Below are 9,911 nucleotides of genomic sequence, written 5' to 3' on the forward strand. Positions count from 1 at the left end.
GTTTGCTACTGATCATATAGAAAGACATGCAAAGCACACCAGATTGGATACAGCTTAAGACCAACCTCACAAATCCTTTTTCATAATTAAAACTTTACAGATAATATAAACTGTTAAGTTAGGGGCTTGGCCTAGTAAAATGTCTTCTAAAAAGAAGAAAAGCCTCTTGCATTAAAGTTAACTCCTGACCTCGTGGAGAAAAGAAAAAAAAAACAGCTTAAATGCAGGGCTGTGTTAACTGCTGACAGGGTGGAGAAAAGAAAAAAGAAGTATGGAGAAGAACCTCTTATGCAAATAGGTTCCTCCAACAGGGAGACTAACTTAATTGCTGTCTGACAGAGCTAGACCCCCTGGTCAGGGGAGGGGAAGACACTGTGGATGTGTGATGGTGAATGCTGGCCAGTCTGCCTCCTGGCACCCTTGGGCCATGTGCCTCAGCCCCAGCCTGTCTCCTGGCACCCTTGGGCCATGCGCCTCAGCCCCAGCGGGGAGGAGAAGGGTGCTGGGGAGCTGCCATTTGCCCATCCATCTCATGCATACCTATGGCTATTGAGGGGCGGGGGGAATGCAGTTTCCTCTACCCTCAGAAGTCCTAGAATGAAAAGGCTTAGAAGCGAAAGGGAAAAATATTTTTTTGTTCACATCTTACTCACCCTTCCTTGATCCCCAGATGGGCCACCAGAATGATGCAGAAGTTTTGCTCCTTAGTTTAGCTAAATCCAGGTTTTTGTGTCACGACCAGGAGAAATTAGGCACATGAACACATTGAAGGGAGAGGAGGGCTGGATTCATTGGCGAAAAGGAAAAAAGAAAAAAAAAATACCTCAGCAAAGTGACAGGGCATTCTGCTAATAGGCCCCTACCTCCCAGGTTGAATACTAGGCCACCACACACAGAAGCTGAAAAGACCAGCCTCCTCCCCTGGCATAAGGCATGAACTTCCCATGGCCCCTCCCCATTTTCCCAGCATGCATGTAGGCATTATTCCGAAAGAACCAGTCAGGAAAGGGCAGGCAAACAGGGGCGGTTCTCCCTCAGGGTCGTGGGTTTCATCTGGGACCAGCAGTCCGGTCCCTCAGCCTTCAGGCTGTTTTAGATTTGAAGGTGCGGTTTTGCCGGGGACCCTTGACTGTCTCCTGTCTCTATCATTGCCTCCCCATCATTCTCTCCTTTAATCTCACTTTTTCTTCAAAGAAGTTTTACCCACCTGATATATACATGTAAAGTTATAATTTAACATATGTGTATGTGTGTATATGTATATATACATACATATATATTTCTTGTCTCCTGCCTGTAGAATGTAAGCACCATAAATACAGGACAGTGTCTTCTGCTGTAATTTTGGAGCCTAGCACAGGTCCTGGAACATGGTAGGTGTTCAATGAAAATGAACGAATGGATTATAGAATTATACATATTAAGTATAAAATGCTTTGTGAACTGGATACTGGCATAATGTGAATCATAAAGGGCTAATATTTTTCACTATGTTAGTCATAATGGGTAATTGTAGTCCTGGCCAAGGACTTGACATCAGAGGATGCTGGGAGGAGGTGACATGGGAGAGAGAATGTTTACTGTGACTTGGCAGTTTATTCATTTAGTCCCCACAACAACCTTGGGCATTATCTCTGTTTTGCAAATGAAACAGCCATGGGTAATTTTCTCCAAAGCATAGGAAAAACGGATTTGGACCCAGTCTGCTAACCAGATGCTTATGGTCCTATTACTGGTATGCGCTACTTTTCAAAATAATTTATACAATGGATGAAGGCTGGGTGCAGTGGCTTGGGCCTGTAATCCCAGCACTTTAGGAGTGCAAGACGGGTGGATCACTTGAGCCCAGGAGTTTGAGACCAGCCTGGCCAACATGGTGAAACCCTGTCTCTAAAAATTACAAAAATTAGCTGTGTGTGGTGGCAGTCACCTTTAATCCCAGCTACTCAGGAGGCTGAGGCAGAAGAATTGCTGGAACGTGGCAGGCAGAGGTTGCAGTGAACCGAGATTACCTGCACTCCAGCCTGGGTGACAGAGCAAGACTCCGGCTCAAAAAAAAAAAAAAAAAAAAAAATTATACAATGGATGAAATGGTATACAGACAATTACAAAAACTAAATTTCAAGTTCCATAGAGAGGGCCCATGTACCTTACCCAATAGTCAGTGCCTTACATTATACACATAGAATAGTCAAATTTGTATCATAAATTTAACTTCTTTCTCTCTCTTTTCTGAGACAGGGTCTTACTCTGTCACCCAGGCTGGAGTGCGGTGGCATGAACATGGCTCAGTGCAGCCTCGACCTCCTGGGCTCAGGTGATCTGTCCACCTAAGCATCCCGGGTATGCTACCATGCCTAGCTAATTTTTTGTATTTTTTGTAGAGACCGAGTTTCACCATGTTGCCCAGGCTGGTCTTGAACTCCTGAACTAAGTGATCTACCCGCCTCAGCCTCCCAACATTTTGGGATTACTGGTGTGAGCCACTGTGCCTGGCCGTAAATTTAACTTCTTTGAAATTAATGTGTTAACAATAGTAAACACTAAACATTTATTTTTCTGATCTTTCCTTAAATAGCCTACATTTTTATTGTGTCTATTACATGCAAAACAATGAACAGATCTTTTTTTTGTTTTTTGAGACGGAGTCTCGCTCTGTCATCCCGGCTGGAGTGCAATGGAGTGATCTCAGCTCACTGGAACCTCCACCTCCTGGGTTCAAGTGTTTCTCTTGCCTCAGCCTCCTGAGTAGCTGGGATTACAGGTGTCCACCACCACGCCCAGCTAATTTTTGTATTTTTAGTAGAGACAGGGTTTCACCATGTTGCTCAGGCTGGTCTCAAACTCCTGACCTCAGGTGATCCACCCACTTTAGCCTCCCAAAGTGCTAAGATTATAGGCATGAGCCACCGTACTCAGCCACAACGAACAGATCTTAAATGCATATGCAATTTGTTGAGTGTTGCCAATTGAGTATATCCTGTAACCACCACACCAAGATAGGGACCAGGATCTTCTTGAACCTCGTATCCTTAGTGTACCATACATGGTAGATGCTCAATAAATGTGTGATTTTGGTTTTTCTCTGCTGAACAGTCCAGGGGGATTTTTAAATTAAATATTAAAAATATTGATGTTGACATAGATAAACTAATATGGGAAATTTTAGCTGATGCTCTCCTTTTCTGTCAGAAGCAAAGTTATAAGGATATTAAAAGGTGAATAATAATCTTGGAGTTTTACTCAAAACTGAGTTAAAAAAAAGTACGCAGCAGCACTTTCTCTTCTTTTTCCTCCTGCCTCAAGGATAGCCCAGATGAGAAAATAAGGAAAGGGGCATGGAAACAGGGTGAGAAAAAACACTTTTCTTCTCAAGAAAACTTAGACTTGCACCATTAATATGGTTTGTCTGTGTCCCCACCCAAATCCCATCTTTAATTGTAACTCCCACAATTCCCATGTGTCATGGGAGGAACTCAGTGGGAGGTGGTTGAATTATGGAGGTGGCTCTTTTATTCACTCTTCTCATGATAGTGAATGAGTCTCATGAGAACTGATAGTTTTAAAAACGGGAGATTCTCTACACAAGTTCTCTCTCTCTCTCTCTTTTTTTTTTCTGAGATGGAGTCTCAGTCTGTTGCCTAGGCTGGAGTGCAGTGGCACCATCTTGGCTCACTGCAACCTCTACCTCCCGAGTTCACGCGATTCTCCTGTCTCAGCCTCCAAGTAGCTGGGATTACAGGCATGCATCATCATGCCCAGCTAATTTTTTGTATTTTTAGTAGAGATGGGGTTTCACCATGTTGGCCAGGCTGATTTCAAACTACTAACCACTTTGGCCTCCCAAAGTGCTGGAGTTACAGGCATGAGCCACCGTGCTGGCCCACAAGCTCTCTTTTTGCCTGCTGCCATCTGTGTAAGACATGACTTGCTGCTCCTTGCCTTCCACCATGATTGTGAGGCTTCCCCAGCCATGTGGAACTGTAATTCTAATTAAACTTCTATCTTTTGTAAATTGCCCAGTCTCAGGTATGTCTTCATCAGTAGCGTGAAAACAGACATATACAGTAAATTGGTACCAGTAGAGTAGGGCACTGCTGAAAAAATACCCCAAAATGTGGAAGTGACTCTGGAACTGGGTAACAGGCAGAGGCTAGAACAATTTGGAAGGTTCAGAAGAAGACAGGAAGATGTGGGAAAGTTTGGAAGTTCCTAGAGACTTGTTGAATGTCTTTGACCAAAACACAGATAATGATATGGACAATAACGTCCAGACTGAGGTGGTCTCAGAGGGAAATGAGAAACTTGTTGGGAACTAGAGCACAGGTGACTCTTGTTATGTTTTAGCAAAGAGACTGGTGGTATTTTGCCCCTGCCCTAGAGATTTGTGGAACTTTGAACTTGAGAGAGATGATTTAGGGTATCTGGCAGAAGAAATCTCTAAGCAGCAAAGCATTCAAGATGTGACTTGGGTGCTGTCAAAGGCATTCGGTTTTAAAAGGGAAACAGCATAAAAGTTCAAAAAATTTGTAGCCTGACAAGGCAATAGAAAGAAAATCCCATTTTCTGAGAACAAATTCAAGCTGGCTGCAGAAATTTGCATAAGCAACGAGGAGCCAAATATTAATCACCAAGACAATGGGGAAAATGTCTCCAGGGCATGTCAGAGACCTTTGCTGCAGCCCCTCCCATCACAGGCCCAGAGGCCTAGGAGAAAAAAGTGGTTTCATGGGCTGGGCCCAAGGTCCCCGTGCTGTGTGCAGCCTAGGGACTTGGTGCCCTGTATTCCATCTGCTCCAGCCATGGCTGAAACGGGCCAACATAGAGCTCAGGCCATGGCTTAAGAGGGTGGAAGCCTCAAGCCTTGGCAGCTTTCATGTGGCGTTGATCCTGTGAGCGCACGTAAGTGAAGAACTGAGGTTTAAGAACCTCTGCCTAGATTTCAGAAGATCTATGGAAATGCCTCGATGCCCAGGCAAAAGTTTGTTGTATGGGTGGGGTCCTCATGGAGAACCTCTGCTAGGGCAGTGCAGAAGGGAAATGTGGGGTGGGAGCCCCCACACAGAGTCCCTCCTGGGGCACCACCTAGTGGGGCTGTGAGAAGAGGGCCACTATCCTCCAGACCCCAGAATGATAGATCCACTGGCAGCTTGTACCACGTACCTGGAAAAGCCACAGACACTCAATGCCAGTACATGAAAGCAGTCGGGAGGGAGGCTGTATCCTGCAAAGCCACAGAGGCGGAGCTACCCAAGACCATGGGAACCCACCTCTTGCATCAGCATAACCTGGATGTGAGACATGGAGTCAAAGGAGATCATTTTGGACCTTTAAGATTTGACTGCCCTGCTGGATTTCAGACTTGTGTGGGGCCTGTAGCCCCTTTTTTTCAGCCAATCTCTCCCACTTGGAATGACTGTATTTACCCAATGCCTGTACCCTTATTATATCTAGGAAGTAACTAACTTGCTTTTGATTTTACAGGCTCATAGGCGAAAGGGACATGCCTTGTTTCAGATGAGACTTTGGACTGTGGACTTTTGAGTTAATGCTGAAATGAGTTAAGACTTTCGGGGACTATTGGGAAAGCGTGATTGGTTTTCAAATGTGAGGACATGAGATTTGTGATGGGCCAGGGGTGGAATGACATGGTTTGGCTCTGTCCCCACCCAAATCTCATCTTGAATTGTAACTCCCACAATTCCCATGTGTTGTGGGAGGAACCCGGTGAGAGGTGATTGAATTATGGGGTCAGGTCTATCATGTGCTGTTCTCATAATAGTGAATGAGTCTCATGAGATCGATGGTTTTAAAAATGGGAGTTTCCCTATACAAGTTCTCTTTCTGCCTTCTGCCATTCATGTAAGACATGACTTGCTCCTTCTTGCCTTCCACCATGATTATGAGGCCTCCCCAGTCATGTCTCACTGTAAGTCCAGTTAAACCTCTTTCTTTTGTAAATTGCCCAGTCTCAGGTATGTCTTTATCAGCAGTGAGAAAACCGACTAATACAACCACTAATAAAGAGTGAGCTATGGAAGGTCAGCAGCTCCCTGGCACTCCCTAATACCTATTTAAGATGAGGCCACAGAAGATAGTGGACAAGAAACAACCTCAGAGAGCAAAAGTAGAAGCCTCCAAAGGAGTTTCCCAGAGAGCACAACTGAAGTCCCCAGATACTGCCTGGGAAGGAAGTCACTCTTCCTGCCCTATAAGATTTAATATTGCTGTAGATCAGTGACTATAGCAGGCTTTCCTTTCTCCCCTTTCCTGGTGGGCAGTTTCAATGTTTTACTTTTTTTTTTTTTTTCTGAGACAGAGTTTTGCTCTTGTTGCCCAGGCTCGATCTCGGCTCACTGCAGCCTCTGCCTCCCAGGTTTAAGTGATTCTCCTGCCTCAGCCTCCTGAGTAGCTGGGATTACAGGCATGTGCCACTGCACTCAGCTAATTTTGTATTTTTAGTAGAGACGAGGTTTCTCCATGCTGGTCAGGCTGGTCTGGAACTCCTGACCTCAGCTGATCCACCTGCCTCGGCCTCCCAAAATGCTGGGATTACAGGCGTGAGCCACTGTGCCTGGCCTCAATGTTTTAATCTTGCTTGTACTCCACCTTTGTATGTTGGGTAATTTGGGGGCAGTTAACTCATTTTTAAGTTTTTTGATTGCTGGACCATGAGGTGCTGTTTGTACCACATGGAAGGTACACATTTCCCAGAGTTCCTGAACTTTGACCTAGATGCAGTATCTGGATGAAATTTGAGAATTGTATCCCTAGGAGAGATTCATTATGTTCTGTATATGAGAAAGTGTGTATCAATATTTGGCAATCAAAGAAGTAGACATGGCAGAGAGTGTTAATTGCTAAATCCATTTCTGTTGCTCTCTTGCAGAGTGTCACTTTTAGCTGGTTATGTGGCAACCAAGCTACAAGGTTCCCAGGCTTGCTGTTAGATATAGCTCTATGACTAATATTTGATAATTGAGATGTAAGCAGTTGTGTGGTACTTCGGGTAAGTCTTCCTGAAAGGGAAATATGTTTCTTGAAATGGATGTGAAATGACTGGGTGATAGCTGTCTTGGATCAGGAGGAGAAAGGGCAGACTCTAGGAATGGCAGAGTGATGTATGTTTGGGAGTGTAGATCTCTGAAAACTCTAGTGAGAGCCCCTTTTATCCATACCTTTGCAGACTCATGTGTTATCAAACTTAATGGTCATTCCAAACTGATGAAATATGGTGTTTTATAGATTTAGTTACTATTTTTCTTTGAGTGAGATAGATAATCTTTTCATATATTTGAGAACCATTGTATTTCCTTTATGGCATTTTCTGTTGGCATGTTGGCCTTTTTCATATTGATGTATACGTCCTTTTATTTATTTATTTTTTAAATAATAGAAATAGGGTCTTACCATGTTGCCCAGGCTGATCTTGAACTGCTGGACTCTGGCAATCCTCCCACCTCAGCCTCCCAAAGTTCTGGGATTACAGGTGTGAGCCACCACACCCAGCATGTAGATCCTTTTATATTTTACAGAAATTATACCTGATATGAGTGGTCGGTATTTTTCCAGTTTGTCTTTTGACTTTGATTAGAGAAAATTTTTTTTCCAAGCTTCTCTTGGTATATTTTGTTTTAAATTTTTATTTTATTTTATTTTTAAGACAGAGTCTTACTCTATTGCCCAGGCTAGAATGCCCAGGCTCAAGGGATCCTCTCATTTCAGCCTCCTGAGTAACTAGGATTACAGGCACATGCCACTTCACACAACTAAATTTTTGTGTTTTTTGTAGAGATGGAGTTTCCCTATGTTGCCCAGGCTGGTCTTGAATTCCTGGGCTCCAGGGATTCTCCCACCTTGGCCTTCCAAAGTATTAGGATTACAGGTGTGAGCCACTGTGCCCAACCAAGTTTTTTTTTTTTTTTCCCTCAAACAGAGTTTCGGTTTTGTTGCCCAGGCTGGAGTGCAATGGCGTGATCTTAGCTCACTACAACCTCCACCTCCCATGTTCAAGTGATTCTCCTGCCTCAGCCTCCCAAGTAGCTGGGATAACAGGCATGTGCCACCATGCCCAGCTAATTTTTTTGTATTTTTAGTAGAGATGGAGTTTCTCCATGTTGGTCAGGCTGGTCTTGAACTCCTGACCTCAGGTGATCTGCCCGCCTTGGCCTCCCAAAGTGCTGGGATTACAGGCATGAGCCACCGTGCCCGGCCATAGCCAAGTATTATTTTACATCCCACTCCCACCTACTTTTTCTTATTAGAAAAAATAAGTTGCCTGGGAGAAAGGAGAATAAAAAGAGAAGTGAATAAGGGGAGTATCTCCCAAATAATATATTTAAGGTGACTGTTATTTTTTCTCTCTGTGTTTTATTTTGGATATATTCCTTTGACCTGTCTTCAGATTAATTAATCTTGTTTTCTTTTGTACTGTGAATCCAGCTGATCAATTCTTAATTTCTGATATGGTATTTTACAAGTATTGAATGTTTACTTAATTCTCTTAAAAAAGATTCTAATTCTCTGATTTTATACTTCATCTTTTCATTTTCATTGTCAATCTTTACTCCTCTTTAACATATTAATTATAGTTATTTTGAAGTCTTTCTAGCTAACTTCAATATCTGGATCATTTCTACCTGCTTCCATCTCTTGGCTACTAGTCATTTAAAAAAATAAAATTAGAAAATTTTTTTTTTTTTAGAGATAGGGTCTTGCTCTGTGATCCAGGCTGGAGTACAGTGGCACAATCATAGCTCACCGCAGCCTTGAACTCCCAGCTCAAGTGATCCTCCTGCCTCAGCCTCCTGGGTAGCTGGGACTACAGCTGTGTGCCACCATGCCAGCTAATTTTTTTATTTTTGTTTTTTGTAAAAGTAGGGACTTGCTATGTTGCCCAGACTGGTCTGAAACTCTTGTCCCCAAGCAATGCTCCATCTCAGCCTCCCAAAGCAGTGGGATTACATGTATGAGCCACTGTGCCTGGCTGGCTATTAGTAACTTTAACCAATTTCTTGCCTGGTAAACTTTTCATGCTAGATATTATGAATGATATTTTATAGAAACTCTGGATTATGTTAACTTCCTCCAAAGAATGTTGAATTTTGTTCTGGCTGGCAATTAAGTTATTGACAGATAATTTTGATTCTGATGAAAATTGGATTTAGGCTTTGTTATGGTGGATTTACTTCAGTTTTGACCTTACTCCTCAGGTGTAATCCTTACTCTTAGAGGGTAATTTATATTCTTAGGACATGACCTTTTTCACTTTGTGAGTCATCTGGAAGTCTGGGAATTCACCAATATCTCTTTACCCTGGCTGGATTAGAACTCCACTACATTCCCAGCACTGTGTGACCTCTGAGATATGTTTAGCTCTCCAGCTTCCTAGCAGCAGCTATTCTCTGCTGGACCCTATGTGTCTTACCCTACAGTCAGGTCATATGGTCTGGGCTCAAGGACCTGAGAAGAATGTCTGTAAACTTTCAGGGTTTGATCTCTGAAGTCCTCTTCTGTGTGATTCCCTGCTCTGCAGCACCTGGCTTCCAAATCCCAGCCACTGTGACAGGCACAAATTCTGGTTTCTCTTTCCTCTGCCCTATACAAATGCAACTTTCCACTTGGACTCAACTTCTCAAGCAGGGGAGGACGTGAAGCTCACTTCGTTTGGTTTCTTTCAAACATCATAACTGTTTTAACTGGTGTCCAATCCCTGAAAATTGTTTTTTCTATTTTGGCCAGTTTATGGTAGGAAAGCTAAGTCTAATACCACTTACTCTGTCATGGCTGGAATGGGAAGTCGGAGACAAATTCATTCTTTTCTTTTCTTTTCTTTTCTTTTATTCTTTTGTTTTCTTTTATTTCCTTCCTTCCTTCCCTCCCTCCCTTCCTCCCTCCCTCCCTCCCTCCCT

At 43.3% G+C, this 9,911-nt stretch overlaps 1 protein-coding gene across 1 annotated transcript in view; it reads left to right on the plus strand.

The window, feature by feature from the left end:
• TOMM7 (translocase of outer mitochondrial membrane 7) overlaps nucleotides 1-9,222 on the plus strand; it is a 29,786-nt gene extending 20,564 nt beyond the window's left edge. The window contains exons 5-6 of the transcript XR_003118535.1: nucleotides 6,991-6,997; nucleotides 9,213-9,222. The gene's annotated coding sequence lies outside the window, so the exon portion shown is untranslated. The remainder of the gene's footprint in view (nucleotides 1-6,990; nucleotides 6,998-9,212) is intronic.
• The last annotated feature ends 689 nt before the right edge of the window (nucleotides 9,223-9,911 follow it).

Source organism: Theropithecus gelada, chromosome 3 (assembly GCF_003255815.1).
Source record: "Theropithecus gelada isolate Dixy chromosome 3, Tgel_1.0, whole genome shotgun sequence".
NCBI lineage: Eukaryota > Metazoa > Chordata > Mammalia > Primates > Cercopithecidae > Theropithecus > Theropithecus gelada.